Source organism: Lathamus discolor, chromosome 3 (genome assembly GCF_037157495.1).
Source record: "Lathamus discolor isolate bLatDis1 chromosome 3, bLatDis1.hap1, whole genome shotgun sequence".
Lineage (NCBI taxonomy): Eukaryota > Metazoa > Chordata > Aves > Psittaciformes > Psittacidae > Lathamus > Lathamus discolor.
In genome coordinates, this window is record NC_088886.1 from 92718026 (window position 1) to 92738368 (window position 20343).

At 41.3% G+C, this 20343-nt stretch overlaps 1 protein-coding gene across 1 annotated transcript in view; it reads left to right on the plus strand.

Moving 5' to 3' along the window:
* The first annotated feature begins 11897 nt into the window (after positions 1-11897).
* The window catches only part of ITGB6 (integrin subunit beta 6), a 50427-nt gene continuing 41981 nt past the window's right edge, over positions 11898-20343 (plus strand). Inside the window, exon 1 of the mRNA XM_065670607.1 lies at positions 11898-12117. The gene's annotated coding sequence lies outside the window, so the exon portion shown is untranslated. The remainder of the gene's footprint in view (positions 12118-20343) is intronic.

Genomic DNA, 20343 nt, shown 5'->3' on the forward strand with positions numbered 1-20343 from the left:
GAAAAGCCAAGCTGATTTCAGAACAGCAAAGATTTACAGTGTGGTTACCAGAGGGAGTGTGGAAAAGCCTGCATGTGGAATGAGTCAGTCTTTCCTTTTCAGGACAGCTCTAACTGCATCAACCATCTGAGAAACCTGTGGGGCCCATTTCTGTAGTAATGAAGTCATATCACAGGAAAATATACTACTGGAGTATTTTTCCATGTCCAAGAAGAAAAGACAGCTTGTCAGCAGCCAAGCTTTAACTGTTGAAGTTATCTTGCCTTTTTCAACAGTATCCCCTCGCTCAGTACTTAACATCAGTGGCGTTCTGAATTCTGCTGTGTTTTGTCGGTCTCCCTGCAGCTGAATAAACTGATCTCTTTCGACAGCTTCACTGGGACAGAAAGACCTTTGGAGAATGTGCAGAATGAAGGTATGTGGCAGCATAAAAACATCCCACATGCACACCACAGGTGTTCACACCAACCTGCTCAGGCAGCTTTCTTATTGTTTTAGAGCCTAACATGCTAATGTTGCCAAGGAAAAACACATTTGGGAAATGATTTCTGCATGTACACACTGCTGATCCTAGGTAGTCATCTGCAGTAGGAGTTTTCCCTGGTATTTTCACCACCTGACATTCACACACAGGGCTGATGTTTTCAGGCAATATCCTTGAAGCACTTAAGGGAAATGGGATAAGACAATGGTTTAAAAGAAGGCCAAGAGAAAATTTACTAGTAAGTAGGATTTTCTGGTAAATAGTTTTAGCTTTTTGCAAGCACAGATAGAAAATGACTTTTCCTTTGTGTGCCCCAGTCTTTACCCACTAGGAAATATTTGGGGGTTTCTGCCTTCCAAGGAATGTAAAAAATATGCAAATGTATTTACAGGTATTTGTCACAGCCTTGCTTTTGTAAGTTTTGTAAGTTTGCCAGTTTGAAAGATAATCTTTAAGCAGAATATATGTAACTAGATGCATAAACCAGTTACTTACAGACTAACTCACAGCAAAGAAAAGTATGATTTCACAAGCCGTGGGTACGCTTACCCAGCAAGGGTCCTGCGGTGCCTTTGCTGGCCAGGCAGCCACCAGGCAGGAGGGAAAGGGCCTCTTCCTGCAGCTCCCCAGGGCAGACCCACGTTTCCACTTTCAGCCAAGCTCCATCAGTGCCACGGTCACTGATTGCTTGCCCCAACAAGCAGACTTGGTACTTCTTGACTAGCCTCACTCTTCCTCTGGATTTTGTAGCTGCTTTCCCTCCTGAATCCTTGAGCTGCTGGCACCCCTGTCTCCACAGCTCTACCTCTGCCTGTAATTTTGCCTTTCTTATCTCTCCACAGACTTTCTCCCAGCTTTGTTTTAGCAGTCTGAGACAGGGTTCTGCAGCTGGGCTGGATCAGAGCTGGGCCTTTTCGCACAGGCAGCTGCAGCCCCAGGAGAGGGGAGGGGGTATATGGCATGGACTGAGCAAGGGAGCGATGTACTCCAGGTCTTCCTCATGTCAAGAAGGCATTGGTGAAGTGCAGTTGGAGGGGTGGGTATTCAGGACCTCCAAGTGGTGCTGATTGTGCCAAAACAGAATGAAAACTAGGTTTCAAACAGCTTTAAGAGAGGCCAGTGCAGCTGGGTAGAATACAGTGCTCCAGAAGTTGCCAGCTGCTTGTATTCTGAGTTCATGACCTCCTTCAGCTCTGCTCGTCTCACTTTCCATAGTTCAACAAGTTCCAGCTGTCCGTAGGCAAAGGGTTCATGCGTGAGTTGGGAGGAGGCAGCTCATCAAGCAAGGCACAGGCTTTACATAGTAAAAAGCCCGATGCCACTGTGCCATGAGCTCTTGCATCATGGAAGTTACTGAACAAGGACAGCAGTAGGGAAGTAGTGGAAGCAGAAGAGTGGAAACCCTTGGGTTTTAAGTTGTTTCTTGGTAAACTATTTAACAGAGTGGCCTAGCTCCATCTTCACTCTAGTGACCCTAGGAACAGCAAAGCTTTACATTCCATTCTAGCATTCTAGAGTGAATTTTGTACTAAAATGTTGAAAATCCAGATTTCAGCTATTGAAAAAAATTTAAAAAGGCAGAATTGGGCAGTTCCAGGAATTCTGCTCCTGAAAATATTTTGCAGATGAAACTATCCAGTCATCTCTGCGAAAACAATTCGGGACAAACCATACCATTGTATGTATTACAGTAAGTGTATGCACAGCTCATCTATTCCAGATGGTGATCATCTGATCAGCCCTGCAGTGTGCGGTGCTGCCCCGTCTCAAGGCTGCAATTAATTTCCTAAACAGCATTGTCCTCATCAGCAAACCCAACCTTTGGGACCCATCCTTTTTTAATCGGTGTCACACAGGTGAGTGAGCGGAGCAGAGCCCTGAGCTCAGAGGGGCTCTCTCTGCTGCAGCTGCCTTTGCCTGCCGGTGCAAGCAGGGGGACAGACTGGGGAGATCTCAGCCCACCGCTGCCCCAGCGCCGCTGTCCTTCCCGAGAGCTTAAATAACATTTTACCTTGCAGCCACCAGAGGGCATCTTCGTTATAAGCTGGAATAAGAAAGGTGAACTCCCTTCCTTAGTGTCTAATTACGGTGCATTTATAATTACCTATTATTAAAAGCAAAACCTCATCCTGCCTTTGCACAATGCAGCGCAAGTGCTCACATTTCTAATAATGTGGCTTTACTTGTCATTAAGAGAGCAATAGAGTTGTCTTTTTCAGAGGAGGGAAAGAAAAAGCCATCGTTTTCTTTTGGTTAATGCAATGTGTGAGCGTGCCTTCGCTGCACAGCCGGCAAGGGGGGAGGGAAGTAAAAAATTAATCTAATCAAAACCACAACATCACCAAAACCACAAGTGCTCCAGGCAGGGTCAGGGAGAATTGACAAGTAGCTCGTATGTGACAGACGTACACAAGAGGAGCCAAACAGCAAAGAAATTCTGGAGAAGTCAAGCTGGCTGCAAGGATTCAACCCAGGCCAGACCAAGAAACCTTTTTCTCATTAACTCAAAGCCAGTCTATTTGCGTATACTCTTGGGAGCATTCTTTTTAGTATTATATCCTCATGAGCACCAAGACAGTTGAAAATACGTTTATTCAAAACTGTAAAAAACCAAATACCTTTTCAGGAAGTAAATAAAGCTCTGAAAATAAACTGCTATCTTGGGGGCTAAATGAAAAATCTGTGCTATAAAGCAGACCTATGTGAAGTATTTGGGGTGGTACAGAAAAGGCTGCATATTTTTGCAGAGTTAATTCAAGAAGAGCTGTCAGTGGTCATTACAGATGACTTACGTATTTATCCAGATTACTAATACAGATGGGGCAGGAGGGGACAACAGAAATAGTTATTTTTGCTGCCTTGTCTCTATCTGTAGTACGGCTTGAATCCAATGAATAAATTAACTGTAACCCACAGAGTATGTCAGTGCTTCAAGTCTCAGAGGCTTTTTGTAGCATTCTTTTTGGCCAAGGAGAATGGGCTTGCCTATGCATTTTAACCAGTTGTATTCACCTCTGGTTCTGCTGCACACTCAGCCTTATGCTGCTTCATCAATGCCCCAGGCAAGGCCAGCAACTGACCTACACAGTCCTGCTCTTCGATGTGGACTACAAGAAACGTTTGTTAATCTCTGCTGAGGATTTTGTTGCTCTTCAAAGTAATTAGATGAATCACTTCTAGACCAAGCCAAATTGCTCTGTCGGGCACAATAAAAGACCCAAACAGCAACCAGAACAAATAGGAGAGTTCATAGACAGTCATGAATAAAAACGCTGTAAGTCTGGAGATATAAAGTATTTCTCTGTTTTGCACACACCCTAGCCTTGGGCTAAGCAGTGCACAGACACAGACTTGAATTTCTGGAAAAGGATCTCATCCAGGCGTGTGTTTGCAATTTTTGAGGATTGCTTTTTATACTGAATGAGGATTGGGGAGAAAAAGAAACGTCCTATTTTTTAATTTAATTTATTATTTTTTTAACTTTAATTTCAGACCTGCTGGGTCTGTGGGGTTTGGGGTTTTTTTTTGTGTTTTATCTTTTTTGTCTGTGCAGTCTCAAGTACTTGTGATTATCTTTTTTTGGCACCCACCTCAATGTCAGCATGACTGTGTTTGTCACAGGTTTTATGTGCTGCTGCAAGCAGGACTCAAATTAGGATTGGTGTGACCAAAGGACAATAGCTCTGCCAACAAGACAGACTTTTTTTGATCTAACTAGCAGATGCTCTGCTAGCGTCTCTCACTTTTTTGCTTCTCTCTTGCCTAAGTGACTGAAACCAGCCTGTCAGTGTGATTGTATTCGAGGGAGCTACAACTGTTTGCACAAGATCTGAATCTAGCCTAATACCTACTTTAATAACTGCTTCCAACAGCTACTTGTGAAGACTCCGATGGTAAATTCCATTCAATACATCACAGCTTTAAAAAGCAGAGATTTTTCCAGAAATGGCTACGCTTTTTATAGAGGCTATTTTGCACCCTAGTGGTTTATTTTAGTTAGTAACAAATTGTTCCTGCATAGCCCTGGTCATCAATCACTTGCAAGAATAATATCGCAGGGGGAGGAGGCTGGAAAGAGACCCTGCTGCAGTTCAAACCTTGAATTCCCTTGTTTTCCCCTTCCCCCATTACTTGAAAGTAGTTTTGGAAGAAGAAGAAACTAGCAGACATATTAAAGACCTGGCATAAAATATTGGACCAGCTTTTCAGGTGTCACTGAGGGGCAGCGGGTCTAGAGGTGTCTCTCCAGCCCAGACTTAAGAAGATCTTAACTAGCTTTAGCTTTTCAAGCAAGCCTGAAGGCTACTGACTGCCAGTCATCCTGACAAGGTGATGACTAATGGGGACAATTAGCTCCCTCCCCTAGCATGCTGTCTGTCATGGCGATTTCAGAGAGTAAGAACACTTTTCCCTAAGGAAACAGGTTGGCAAATGGGTTTGGGTCTGCTAAAGCTTTAGCATAGTTTCATATTAACAAAATGTCAAAAAAGTTGCTCCAATGAAGGTTCAAGCCCATATTGTCTGTTCTGTAAATTCCTATTTGATTCATGTTCATGTATTGAAAAATTCACTCTATAGCAAACCTGCAGTTCCACAAGAGTAAGCTGCAGAATTTCCATTGACTCCAAAGGGAGAAATACACATTTGTCCATTTAAATTTGTCCATTTAAAAAAGCAACAGCTTTTTATATTTTAAGTAGAAACTAATTAACCCATATAGGATGAGTTTAAAAGTAGCAGCTGCTAGTAATTTAACTTGTTTCTATCTCTTGTAGAATGGTATCTCCAGTTTACAGACAAAATTGAGACACACCTGACATTAGCACCATTATCTAGCTGCTAATCATTAAAGCTAATGCTTACAGAAGTGCCCTGCCCCTCTGACTAGTTGATCTTAGCACCCATCTCCCATAGAGCTGTATTTTCAGGTCTGCTCAGTGCCCAGAGCACCAAGGCCAGTTTGTGATGTGTATTCAGTGCTGGATTTTAAGAAACATTCCTTCAGTTGAGCAAGTTAAATTTTTTCCTTAGTTCACATTTCTTAGTGAACAAGCTCTATTATAGCTGACTGCCTGGATCTCAGCAGAACTTGCTGAAAAGCAAGGAGAAAGACAGAGGAATTACGACCACTGACCTAGACTACTCTTTACAGTGACCAAAAAACAATCAGACTATAATCTATGAGCCACTGTGAAAAGCTACATGACTAATCTGTATTTTCATTGTGTGACTGGTGGGAGGAAGAAGGGTGTAGCACAATAGTCAATTTATTGGAAGAATAATGTAGTCATTCAACAGGGCATTATTCTGAGCTAATTTAAATGACAGTAGAGCAGCCCTCTCTTGACTTCAGAAAACACAAGTCATTCAAATTCCATATCTAATAATGAAATTGTTCCACTGACTTATTTGTTGACATAAATTACGTATAGCTAATATGTTCCTGTTGCAGACCCTGAGGACTCTCTGTTTATGCTAAATGTGAATGTATTCTAGCACATGAATTACTATCCTCCTGCTTGCTTCTTGGGTGCCTCCAGAATAAGTAATACGTTGGCATAACTTTGCCATTTGTCAGCCAGCAGTCTGGTAGCACATTTGCTCGTCAATCTAATTTTAACCTTTTCTCATACAAGCACTTGGTATTCCATGTAAATCAACCAGACAGGCTGTCATTCAATAGGATACTGTCTCCATAGTCTTCTAAGCTGTGTACTCTATCATGTGTTCATTTTTAAATAGCAGAGGAAAAGTAAAACTAATATATTGCTTCTGGTTTCTTAATACCAGAATGCCAGGAATCTCCTTATTACCACAATAGAGACAAATGATACGTCTAGCAGAGGTTTTGGACAATGGGCCTGGTAATGTGAATGCTGAATAGCACTTTCTGAATTTAAAGGCTTGTCCTGAATGGTAACTAGTGCAAGGCACGTTTAAAGGCTTCGTAGCACATATTCTAGGTCTGTTCCTACTATCACTGTAATTTGCAACTAAGAATACAAAAAAAAAAAAAAATACATTCAACTGATGAATTAAGCATTTATTTATAAATTATTACTCTCTGGTTCCAACAAGTTTCTTCATGAAATACTGATGCTGACTGCAAAAGAGAACATAATTAATTTGAAATATAGATAAGTCTGTGAATGCTCATTTCTCATGATAATTTGTGTAAATAACATGAAAGGTTTACTGGCATATCCTTTATTTTGTAAGGCTTTTGAGAAATCGCTTTGGCTATGAAAATAGTATGCTTGAAGTTGAGCTGTTTTGTCAGGGTTGCTGTAACTATGCATCACCTCAATATCTTTTATTTTTTAAACATGAATGAAGGTCCATTTATGCAGCCTAAAACACACTCTGGCTTTTTCAGTTATTCAGTTTCATTAAGAACACTTTAAAAAAGCAACTCTGAAATTGTACTGCAATGATCTGTGATGTCTGCTAAGAATTCAGTCTCACATGACACCTGTAGTTGTTCACTGTGTGGTACAATAGTTGACTGGTTTAATAATTATTAAAATTATAGTTTGACCGATCTAAATTTTCCTTATTAATACTTTGAGACTGTTAATACTGCATTACATTTCACTTCACTCAGGCTGACAAAATAAAGCTACATATATTTAATACTAGATTCTGTTCTGAACAGTAATATATGACATTCTACTTGGTCTGGAGCAGACCCTTAATGGTGCCTGCATGCCTCCCCAGCACACTGCTTAGTAGTCCACTTACCAAAGAGCAGAAGTCCATTTACTCCAGTAGCATTTCCTCAGGCCATACTCTCTTGTGCTATTCCATACTTTCTTGTGCTGCTGTTTACTCCATTACTCTTTGAGTCCATCCCCACTGTCATGTTTCTAGCAACAGTATGCATCCCAAAATGTGCCTCTCTTGCTGTCAAATTAATTAACTTGTGTTGATTTTCCAGGTATGAGTTGTATCTAACGATAGTTGTGCAATTCCTACCACAAAGTTCTGTTTCTGATTGAGGTAATACTGTAATAAAAGTAACACGTGTACTACTTCTACCACCACCTCGAACATCTTTTGTATCTACAAATTAAATACAGGTAATACTTGCCCATCATCATCTGAAGTGTTGTAAGACTTAATTTAGCACTAGTTTGACCCAAAGTTTTAGCCATAGATTATCTTGAATAAATATACATCAGAAGAATTTGTCCCATAAAATATTCAGGTACTTCTGTTGCTTAATTTTGCATGGCAGGGGTAAACATGAGTTTATCCTCCATGCTCTGACGGTGTTCTCATATGGGATTTGTTGGGCTTCTATATCTAGACTTTTTATGCCAAGCAGTTTTTATTCTCAGGGATGCATCTAGGGAATTTCAATATGGTCACTAAGGTGGGCTGTCATAAGCAGTGATCTCACTTAGCTTGTCAAAACTAATTTTGCATGTAATTTGTCCATTGCATATCAGCTCCTCTGCTTTACCACCACTGTTCTTTCAGCTGCAATCTTTACCTTCTTCAGGAAAGTGTATATTACACATAAATATTTGCTCTGAAGAAAAGCAGTGAATTGGGGGTGGGGTGTGGAGAGACTGCATTTAATTACAAGAAAAACATTTTCTGGTCTTACTGTTTGTGTATTAAGGCACATACAGTTGTGTTTAACAAACATCCTCTTTCCCTCTTTTCCACGACTCCTGATCCTTATGGATTACTGAAGAAATAAAATCAATCAACAGAATTAGAAGTTACAGACTTAAATATGGGCTGAATCCAGCCTCAGATCTTCATCTAAGAAGGAAATTAACCTTTTACATCTGTGCCTATATGAATAAAAAGGAAAAATACAGCGATAAGTTGCTAGCACTGCAAACAGCCTGGGTAGTCTTTTCCCCTGGGGTACATATCTAAGGACAAACTTGGTTCTAGTTATTAGCAGTGTATTCCTTCAGGAATCAAAGGCAAAATCCAACCATCTCTATTGGAAGGTGTTTTGGCAAACCCAGTACAGAAGAGAATACAGTCTTTTTCTTTTCAGGCGGATTTTTTATATAATTAAACCCCCAAACCCTTAAATGTATTCTCAGGTACTGCTACCGAGACAGCTCTAAAAATTATTTCCCCAGAGCCATTAATCACACTATTCTGTTAATATCTATATTTTTTTAATCTTGGCTCAGTCCCACCAATTAGATGGCAAATCTATGTATCAAAGTCAAAATTCGGCTTACTTCATTGTTTATGCAATACTACCTCCGAAAAGGGAAAGCAGATGCCACCCATGGGACGAGTACAGCTCACAATTACCATTTCCAGCAACCTCAGTACTGAATCGGTGCACCAAAGGTAAGTGCCATAACAATGTACTGTCAACCTGAGTCACACGTGTGTGGGTCCCATATGAAAACCAACGAGAAAAGAGGATATTCTATCCTCCCCAGCATGTATCTGGCATCCTGGCTGGTCAGAGTCTGCATACCTGTCCTTGAATCATCAGATTAAAAAAGAAAGCAAAAGAATAATGTAGTGAAACTTACTTCAGCTAGAATCACTCTACTGAAAGGAAAATCCAGCAAGCTGCACTTAGGAAGAAACTACAGTAATTTAAGTAAATAAAAATGTTAAAACTGAACAAAGAAACCTTCTCAGATCTAGTAACTTACATGGTATCTGCAGGGTTTGGTCCAATATCTTTTGGTAAATTAACAGTACTTTAACGCTAGAAAGATCATAATGGTACATTGTACTTTTCCACTGTACTGACCATGGCCCTGAAATTCATTTGAGAGGTTTTATTCCTAATTCTCATTAGAAAGTCATTCTGTAGACTTTTAAATTCCCTTTTTAAGGGGATGTTACAGAATTCCCTAGTGTGCCACAGTCCTAGCGCCACATTGATGTTAAAAGCACAGGAAAAGGGTCTTTATGATTTGTATTATATAAATGCATATAAATGCACATTAGCACCTGTTACATGGAGCTGGACTGCTGCGTTTGTGTGAGGTCAGGGGAGGTTTACAGTGCTGCTAACACCCTGGGTCTCATTCAGCCTGTGCGACAGCTCTGCCCCTCCTCATTTCATGCCCCTAGGCTGTGGCGAGCAGCTTTTTGTTCTTTCGGCACATGGAAGACACTCTGCTTGGTGGCACACGTCTTGCCAAGGTGATTTGCAACTCACTATATCTGACTAAGTGCAACTGACGGCCAGAAATGGGGGAGAACAGGGAAGTGCACACAGCTCCTGGATAGGGGATTGTGGTGTGCTTTCTTGCTGCATCCTTCCACATCCATGTTCTTCTGGCCTCTTAACCAACTGCCAGTATACAACTTTAAGCCCTAACTAGCTTCCAAGGAGGTATTAAAGAAAAGCCATGATGTGGGTTTATAAGGGGGAACAAGTGTTACTGTTCCTTCAGAGCAGAATTTGTCCTCTGCTAGTTTTTACGTCCAATTCTAAGAGACTCTTACCGTACAACTTCATACTCCTATTCTGACCTGACTGTCTCTCCTATCAATTCCACTTCGGGTCCATGCTCCTTGAAGCTCTTCTGCTTGTTGTTTGTTCCCCTTCCCTCTGAAACACCTCCACAGCTTGGACGTTCTTGGAGGAAATTGCTTTCTACCGTTGCCTTTTCACACCCCAGCAGGGGCCGGACTGAACACAGAGCCATCTCCAGCCCATGGCAACTTTCTGTAAAAAGCAGATGCAGGCATTGGTGATACTGACATTGTAAAGTAACCTCCAGCAGTCCCTATGCTGTACCTTCCTGGGGTCTGCTCTCCAGGCATAGTCCTGACCAAGTGCCACATTGCATCTCAGGTGGCCCCATCTAAGAGCAGCTCAGGACAGGGACAGGCTGAGCAGAGCTAGAGTGGGCAGAGCTCTGTGGGGATGCCCTGCAGCACCCTACATCACCCACCCTCCAGGGAACACCACAGCTGTGCCACTAGCTGCTGGTGGGAGTCACCCTCAGGCACAACGCAAATGAAGTCTGCGGAGGGACCTCATTCCTTTGGAGGCAGGGAGGGGAGAGGGCAATACTGGGTGTTTATTTTGCAGCAGCACACCCATGTGCTTGCAGCACAGGGCGAGTCAGCGCAGAGCCCCGTTGCCTCCCGACCTGCGTGCATCAGTCCAAAGCGCTGTGCCCTAGGCAGGGCGGGGTGGATGTGATGAGGGAGGGTGGAGCATGAGCCAGTTGTTGCCTTCCTACTTGAGTCTCACAGGGATGGGGTGGTGGCTTGATTTATTACTGTAGATAAAGTGGCAGTACTGGTGGTGAGGGTTTCCCAGAGCGGGGCTGAGGCCCCTGAGGTTTGGGGGGGGGGGCTCCTCTGTCCCTGTAGCAAGGTACCCTGGCTGTGGCGAAGAGGCCATTGCAATGCTGACCCCCCTATGCCACCACAGGGTGCCCTGGGCACTGCAGCTCCCAGCCCTGTTCCAAGTAATGCCTGTTTCTCTTCCTCTTCTCAGGTTTTTCCAATCATCTACTAAGTGTATCCTTAACCCTACATCTCATCCCTGCCTGCTTTCTCTCTGTTTCCCATTTTCTTACAGTGTTTTCCCAGCTCCTCATCTCCTGCTCAGGGAAACAATACATATATTAGGATGCTTCTGCTCTTCATGCCAGCTTCCCACTTAGTACCTTAGAAAAGAGTGTTATAGCTGTTTCCTGCTCTGATTCGCAACCCAGCTGGTACTGATGCTTCCTTGCTTATTCCCTAAGGTAATTCTGCCTCCCTGCCACTTCTGGTTTTGTCTAGGGCTTGTCTGGGATTCATCTGTTGTTTATCCCAAACTAATTGTATTCTGCTACTCAAAGAGCCTAGTTCTGGGTCTGTCAAGATAAACCTGCAATGCAGTTTATGGGGAAGAAACACCTTCAGAAAGTGTGTGTGATCTGAGCAAAAAGCAATTGCATGAGAGGCGGAAGCACTGCGCTGCAGAAAGAGAGTGGGTTAGAATTATAGTGAATATAAAACTTCCAGAAATCAGAATAGCTTCAATGTTATTCTTAAAAATAATGGGTTAATTATTCCAGTGGCATTGTGCTGCGTGTCCCTGTGCTAAGAGGGCTTTTATTTCTTCCCTCTGTAGTGGGGAAAGAAAATAATTGCTTAAATCACTATTGACATACAGCACACGAATTTCCACTTGATTTTATGAACAGCCCCTATCATCATGTCTCGTGTGGACTGCCTCATGCTCATCGTACTGTGGGGTTAGACACACTGTCACCATTCCTATAAATAGCCTGCTTGGTTATGAAGGACTATTAGTGTTTCCTCTGGGAAGAATAGGACTTTTCACTGGCATTTTAGGCCAGATTTCTTGAAACTTTCTGGTAGAGATAGGGTTTGGAGAGTAAAAACTGTGCTGAAGAGAGCCAATAATCAAGGTATTAATGCTTGAAACACAGAAGCCCAGTGAGCCTGGATAATTCACAGGGAAAATGGAAGCGTGATGGTGGTGTGCTTTTAAACAAGGAGGCTTGGCTTCAGGGCTGGCAAGGAGCAAGGCAGCTGCCATGCGGAGAAAGAGAAGTTCCCTGTGATCCAAAGGAAAGCTGAGCTGCGGCGCAAGGGCACCTGAAACATTGGAGAGTTTTCTCTGCCCCTGAAAGATGCTCATGCATACTGGGGAATGGCAGGTAAGGAAATGTGGTTTTTCCATGTATTTTTGGAGCAAAGAAAGAAGCAATTATGTGTACAAAACCCTTGTGTTTCAGCTATCAGCTGTTCAGCTGTTAGTATGATCTTTAGGGTATGGAGATCACCTAGAGGCAAACATTCTCAGGTTGGTTCAGTAGAGATGGGTGTTTTTAAGCTTATGGTGGGAGTGGGGCTCCCTGGTTCCAAGAATATAGGTCATTTGGGCTGTGCAACCCTGTTTCTGTGAGTAAATGCACTGCGGACACCAAAGACAGTATGCATCCTGCTGGCCATGCAGTGAGGGAAGCTTATTGCATGCTGTGTGGGAGGTCAAACACAGGACAGCATTGATTGATAGGTAACAAGGTTTGCTAGGTGTCTTCTGACTATTAAAAGTAACACCACCAATATATTTAGGGGGTTTCCTTACAATTAGCAACCAATCTGGAATTCAGACCCCACCTTCCACAGCCTGGGAAGTTTCAAAGAGCCCAGTGAACAGCACCCTTTGTTCAAAAAGCAAGTCTGTGCACAAGAGCATTGCCCTACAGAAAGGAAAGGAATAAATCATTACATTTGGGGATATGACTAACTTCTTTTGAACAGTGAGGAAAGCCCCACACTTGCCAGTTATCTCTTCTGTGCGTTTCCTCAGTTGTGGCTGTGGCCATCTGATGAGTGTTTCCCTTTCACTCCCAGCACAGTGCAGTCTGTCTGCTGTCAGCAGTTAATGAAGTCAGTCGCAAGACGCCATTCCCTGGGGAAAAGCAGTGCTATGAATAAACCTGTTACTTGCGTCTATGGTAGCAATGCTCTCAGCGCTGCTTTTGCCATGCGCCCATCTCTGATGATTGTGCGATTTTTCAACAATGGTTTTTAGAGCTATTGCTATTCAGGATGCCAGGTCCTCTTCCTCCTTGCAGAGCTGTAGAGCTCAGCAAGTGCTTCTGCACTGTCCCCCGTGACAGATGCAGGTTCTGAGGTACACAGGCTCACCAAAAATGTGTAGAAAGTGAATGAGTAATCTTATTGCAGCAAGTACTTTTAATAGTAGTCAGCAGTGAATGTCATCATCAGATACTTCATCAACGCACATCCTACAATAAGGAGGAAAAAAATAATCCTTTTTTTTTCTGAGGACAGAATATTTCTATGCTACTGAAATAGAAAGGGAAACTGTTAATCTGACGAGAAGTACTAGAGAAACAAAATCAGCAAAAATACGGATAAAGAATGATGAATCGTGGTAACATATCATCCAAAGTATGTAAGATCATGTAAATACCTATTACAACTTGTAAGGCCTACAGTCCTTGTTAGTGACGGCAAAGTCAATGACTCTTCAGTGCACTTTATCGACTGAGTTTGTGGTTGAGATCTAACAAAAAATAATTTTACGGTTGAATACCTTTGTAAGAAAATTTAGCTAACAATGCTAATAAATGGTCAAAAAGAGAAGAACTGAGTAAAATAGCATTCAGTTGGAACATTATCTGTTCTCTCCTTGGGAGATGTGGGGGACAACTTCTTTTAAATGTGTGTGGGGTTGTTTTTGTTGTGTATGCAGATACTTTTCTTTTTACAAGATTTGATGGTCTTAATAGCCAACTCCAAATCAAGTTGTCAGAATTTTTGTTCTCAGAAAGCTAGGGTGAGGTCTTTTTAGTATTTTGTTGGTTTTTCTGCATTGTGATCTCAGTGTCTGAGCCATTCCAACATGAGCAGAGTTAAAATTGTTGTCCCATATATATCTCTGTTCAGGTGCCTCATTCTCCTGCTTGTATAAAAGCAAAACAAAAGAAGCCCTTGTTACTCATACTTTCCATGTTAATTATGGATGGCTGAATAAGTTTAAGTGATTCATGATCTACATTAAAATTTTACATCAGGCTTTAATGTGTTCAGCCTGACACATGGTGTGTCTTATAATATTGATATATCTCATCAACCTGGCAATCTGCATCAGCTTGCCATGAAAGGGAAATGATAGAGTAGAACCGATCTACTTCTCTGTCAAAGCTTTAATTAAAACATTCATGCTATCTGTTACGAGTGAAGGGGCTTGGGGAAAGTCCCAAGATGTCTGTTCTGTCATTAGCAAGATTTCATTTTGAAAGTTTAGGAGGATAGGAATACCCCTCTTAAATCAGACTTCTGTGACCTGGTCAGCATCTCATTGGCATTCAAAACTCTCATCCAACTTGTTCTCTGCTATCCTATGTATAAGAGAACAAAAACTAATGCATCAGATGTTCCCATAAGCTTGCCTAGCACTTTTCTTCAGTAACAACTGAAGCAGCTGGGGTGGGTTCAGCAAACAGGCAGAGCAGGAGCATTGCTGCTCTTGCAACAGTTCTCATCCTTTTCTTTGGGGCAGAGAAGTGCAAAACTGAGGGTTTGTTTCCCATTGCTGGCACCCAGACAGCCTAGAGGCTGTGACAAAGCAATACTTGTCCATTTGCAGCCTTGTCAGCTGAGAGGTAGAGCCTGATCAAAATGAGGTCTCACTTAGTGCTAGCTGCCCCTGAAATGAGACCTTGCCAGGCTACCTGGGAACACCATTTGTGTGATAAAGCCTCCTGGCTGTGTCTGCAGAGGTGTCTTATTAATTTCATATAGAGACTGGTTTTAATTCTCTCAGCAGAACCGTCTGGAGGGTAGGACTGCAAATGCTGCTGTCTCTCCTCAGGGCAGAAAACCTACTTGTAACAATGATCTTTATAATTCCTAGAAGATACTTCTTACCCTCTTCAGCCCCATAGTGCCATGCTAGCTGCAGTTCATCTCATCCAGTGGCAATGGATATTAAAACCACAGTCAATACCTCAAATGGTTGTTTAAAATCACCTTTAGCAAGCTTTGCTCCCTCTCTGACCTTTTTCCTGGTTTCCATGTCTCCTGTGCTTGTCTGTTCTCCACCCAGGCTTTCAGGCTCAGATTTGGAAACCCTCTGTTCCTGACACAGGACTGTTATTTTTCTGGCAATATTTACCAGCTGTCTTTGTAGAATTGAATCAAGGTCTTCATGATGCTCGTGCATTCAGAGTATTAATAGACATTATAAACAGAAAAACATTTGTCAGAGGAATCTCTTCAGCCAGGAAGGCTGTCCTGGTGATGCCTGTGATGCTCTGACCCTGAGCCTTGACCAGTTCCTTTCTTCCAAGGAACAACCTTCCTCAAGCGTCACTGTAACAACAGAAAAAGCACAGTATCAGGCTCATAAGGAAAATTACATACTAGGAAGACTGTGAACTTAGAAGAATGCAAGCAAAAGGCCAAGTCTTGAAAGATTCATTAATACATAAGTTCAGAAGCATGAGCTAAATCAAACTATTGTTACTCAACACACAAGCATAGCAAATAAATCTAAGAGGGGTTTTTTGAGACAGCAGGGGAAGAAAAGAAAATACTCCTATAAAAATGGCAAGGATGAATCAGATGGGAACACATGAGAACATAAGTATCAGCTCAGGATGAGGGAAAGGTAGGCTTTATTATGCTGCAGGAGCAAACTGTTGATGTGGGAGATGGAGTAAACAAGAGTGGTTTTATCAGTAATGTGACTGCTGCAGGTATTACGTGTGTCATCACAGTCTGAATAAATAACTGCAATCTTTTGTTTGCTTTTGTATACGTTTAGAACCGTAAATACTGAACAACTTTCACAGAATGAGATAGAAATTGAAGACATCATGAGAACATGTTAAATAGGTACTTTCCACAAGACATTGTTAGCATATTCAATCCACTGATGGCATTATTTATTAGATAATCTTGCTTGAAATTGTTACTATGATTTTGACTTGTAGGTCATGTACCCATCCCCTTTGATCTTCAGGTTAACATGACCCAGGTAGAAGAGGGCATTTGTGTTTTTCCTACATGCAGGAAAGTTCACACACTACAGAATAAGAAAGGAACTTCCCTAGCTTCAAAGTCCAGAAAGACAGCTGAAGAATTAAATGAACAAATGATACGTTGTATTGATGTTTTTCTGGCTCAGATTTCTTCTGTGCAGCAGTAAGCACCTGATGCGCCCACATTAAGAACCGCTTTGTTCTTGACTGTGTCTATACAACACACAGTGAGGCACATCCTGTGTGTTAGCCCAAGGCCTGTGTTTGGTGCTCCCTGGAGGTCTGCTTACCACCATGTTCATGGCTTGGCACACTCCCCTGCTGCAACCACAAGACGAGTATTTCACCTGCTTTAATTCTTCCTTTGTCTCTGCTGTTGCTCTCAGACATTACTGAGCACAGCTACCATTCTCTGGTGTAAAAGGGTATTCAGATCCCTCTTCTAAGTTAATGTTCACTTATTACCCTCTTCACCCTTAGGTACATTTTTGCTTTAAAATTTTACAGCAACATTATGGTAGCTAGACACTCAAATGTCTCCCCAGATTAGGGTGGGCAGGATCTTGCTCTAATTGAGAGTCTCACCCACCAGATCAGCATCTCACTATAAATCAAAAGCAAAACATGATTTTTTGAAAGAATCACATCATAACTGACAGAAGTATAATAAATAACTGACAGCTATGACTCAGCATCTGCATTGCTTCCCTAACATAACACTATGTTGTAGGCTGGCTTTGAGTAGGTTTTTCACATAATTTCAGGTAATGATTAATTTCCAATGACTAAAATACCTCCAAGAGAACTGATGAGACATCTCATGTAGTTACTCAAGTTAGTATATTCAAGCTTTCGCTTTACCTCATTCATTCAAAATTGGATTTATTTTAACTGAAGCTATTTCAAATCTACCCCATAAATGTGAAGTCGGCAGTACTATTACAGCATAATTCCAAGCTGAAATGATTGTATTCCAGGCAGATGCACACACAGTATGTCCATGAAGGTTTTTTCATTTATTCAGTTTACAAAACTGAAGGTATTTTAGCATCTGTGGCAATGCAATCATCTCTGGGATGAAACTTAACTTTGTACCAGCTCACACTGTAGCATAAAAGACAGAGGGGAGCACTAAGAAGAACACAAAGCAGGGGAAATCTGTTTGAGAAGGTTTGTTCAAAAGGAAAAGCTCCCACTGCAGCATTTCATTCCTGAAGAGGGTGTGTTAAAGCATGCAAGATAATAAAGTGCAGCAGATGTTTTAAGAATTGATGTTATGAGGAGTGTTGTAAGGCATTTGAGAAGAAAGAGGATTTTTCACACAAACTAGATGAATTCCATCGAAGAAGATATGGTATTAATTTTCTGAAACCAATATTGCTATAACTAGTGTCAATATAGTATAATGTGATTACAACATGTAGCATGCCACAAAATAACACATCGTAACAATATATGTCTATGTATCAGTATAATCAGTAAAATGTTTGTAAGCTAGCAATTAGGAGAGAAGTTGGGGAACAGCTGTAAATAACTTCCGTGCCTGGCTCTAAAATACCAAATGGGAGCAAAATGGACAGTAAAAATCAGGACTGACACTGGTGGGAATGTGTTGAGAAAGGCACAGATGTCAGGAATAAAAGGGATGTGAGCAACGTAGTTTAAAAAATTACACATTATCATAGATGAGCGGAGATGTTCGTGTATGAAAATTGTGTGGAGGCACAGGCTAGAACTGCAGCACCTGGGCTGACCCCAGGTCTTCAAAGAATAGCAGATTCTAGTGGATGGGTAATCTATGATTGAAATGCACTTGAATCAATGTGTGAGCTTTTAAGAAAACTAAAAATAAAACCAGAGGTATAGAGGCATGACTTGGTAACAATGAAGCCGCCTACAGAGGTGGGGAGAAGTGGCATGGGCAGAATGGAATTTGTCAAACTAAAGGTCTTTTGAAGGACCGCTAAGGAACTGTTACACATATATCTAACACAGATGACTACAAACATGAAAGATCAACTCCCAGGCATTGTCTCATTGTAGGAGATTTTAACTGCTCAGAAATAGAATATAAAGCAAATGTTACTGATAACGGTAGAGCCAGTTATTCCAGGGTGTAATAGCTGGCAGATTTCATCATTAAGCAGTCACTGGACTACTATGATGCTATTCTAGGTGGTCTTTGTTAGCTAGTGATGACATAGAGCAGCTGGTTGTAGAAAATAACCTAGCTAAAGTTATACCAACTTGATTAAATTGAAAATAAGTGAAAGAAACAGGAATAGATTGTTTGATTTCTCAAAATTTGTCCTTTTGAAGTGTTGCACCTAAAGAAACTAGTTAGTGATGTCAAGTGGATGGAGGTTCCAAATCTGAATATTAGAATCTCTTTAATTTTCATAGTATTTTTAAATTTTGCACTTTGCACTGTAAGTAGAGAGCTAAGGGTCCACCTTCACACTCTGGATTTATTCATCCACCTTGTTGGATGAATAAATCCTTAAAGAAAAAAAACAGGTATTAGGAGAGAGCAAAGAGAGTGAAAGTCATAGGAGAAGAAAACCCCACTGGCAAGGTCATCAATGAAAATGGTATCTTGGGAGCCACAAAGCAGAGGGTGCAGTCAAATCTGTCAAGTTTACAGAGTTACCATCTGTAAGCAAAATTTGAAAGACTGAAAATTTCTTCTACCACACAAATAAAGGGGGGTCTAGTACGTGGTAAGGATGGGATAGAGGTTAAAGATTGCGTGGATACTACCCAAGCCAAATGAATTATTTTCCTTCTTTTCTATGAAGAGGATGGTATAGATCATAGATAAAAATAGATCAGGATGGGAAGAATCTGCAGAAATAAAGGCTAATATTTGCAATCTTGAAAAGTAAATCCAGAGTTTAGTAGGCCCATAGTGGAATGATGTCCATTATCGCAAAATGCTGAAAGAATGAGCAAAAATTTCAGGTAGAGGAACAAGCTTTTCTTGAAAGATCTGCTAAAACAAATGAGAAAGGAGCAGAGGAAAAAATGACTTCACATCTACAGCTTCATTAATCTGACCTGAGTAATAACGGAATTTTTGTACACATTCTTGCAAGAAAGAATAAATAAGGGTGTGGAGATAAAATAGAGAAAATAGGTTGAAAGCTATAAATACTTAATACAATGTGTTAAGGCTGGTGACATGTATGTATGATATCATCTGCTCTGGAAAGAGAATTACTGGGCTACCTAAAGTTTTGGTAGAGACTTTCATCAGACTTTAAGCTAGTCTCTGAAAGTATTAATACTTTCATTGCTGCTAAAAGTAGCATGGTCAGATGAGAAAAATATCCATAACATTATATATACACACTGTGGGGGAACTTGAGAGCTGGAGGTGTGGGGTAGAATTTAATAGCACAAGTGCCAGCCCACACACCAACTGAGGTGGAAATGGTTTCTATTATGAATTGTGGTTTATCAGATGGTCAAGCGAAGGACCATAATGTCTTGGTCAGTCATAGAAGGATGCTGAGACGGCTGGGATGGAGCCATGGGAAAGGCAGAAATTACTCTCCTTAGGTATGATGCAGAAGACTTAAGGAGGAGCGCGCTAAGTAAGGACACTGTTGTACAAAGCACTGGTCACAGCTCTTCTAGGGTACTGTGTATGGTTTGTTGCCCATCAGTAGGAAAGAGCACTGAAAGAAATGCGTAGTAGTAGTAGCTGACAAAACAAAGAATGAGGGATATACAATTGCTATCTATAAATACATCAAGTGGAGGGGAAAGAAGGGCAGGGCAAATACTAGGAAAGGAAAGAAGTTATTTAAGTTACTAGACAATGTTGTTATTAATACAAATGGATATAAATTGGAAGTCAGTCCATCCAGGCGGGAGCTGAGGAGGTTTCCAGCCATGAGAAGAGTGAAGTCCCTGAAACAGTCTTCTAGTGACAGGAACAAACTGCTGTAGGTGAGGATATCACAATAAAATGGAACTTCTTTGCTTGCAAATTGGATGATGCAGAATTGACCTAGTTGTTGCATAGGCCATAAAGGTGAGTAGAGCCACTTTCTATTTGCTTCCCTGCCAGAGAGTTAAACAGTCTGAGTAGCCTTGTGATGGATTCTTTCTAAGTTTATTAATGCAGTTGTAAGATGAAGGACACATCTTCAGTATCTATGAGATCATTTGCAGTCTTGTGCCTTCTGCTTTGTACTGTTGTGGCAATAGTATTTGAAATTTCTGTTAATTTATTGGTTTCAATAGAAAGCACAACTCTATGGCCTCCCATGGCATATTGACATGCTACAAAATATGAAGAATTCTTTTTTAATTGGTTTAAGATTATGGAATCCTGTGTGCTAAGTGTCCAACCAAAGC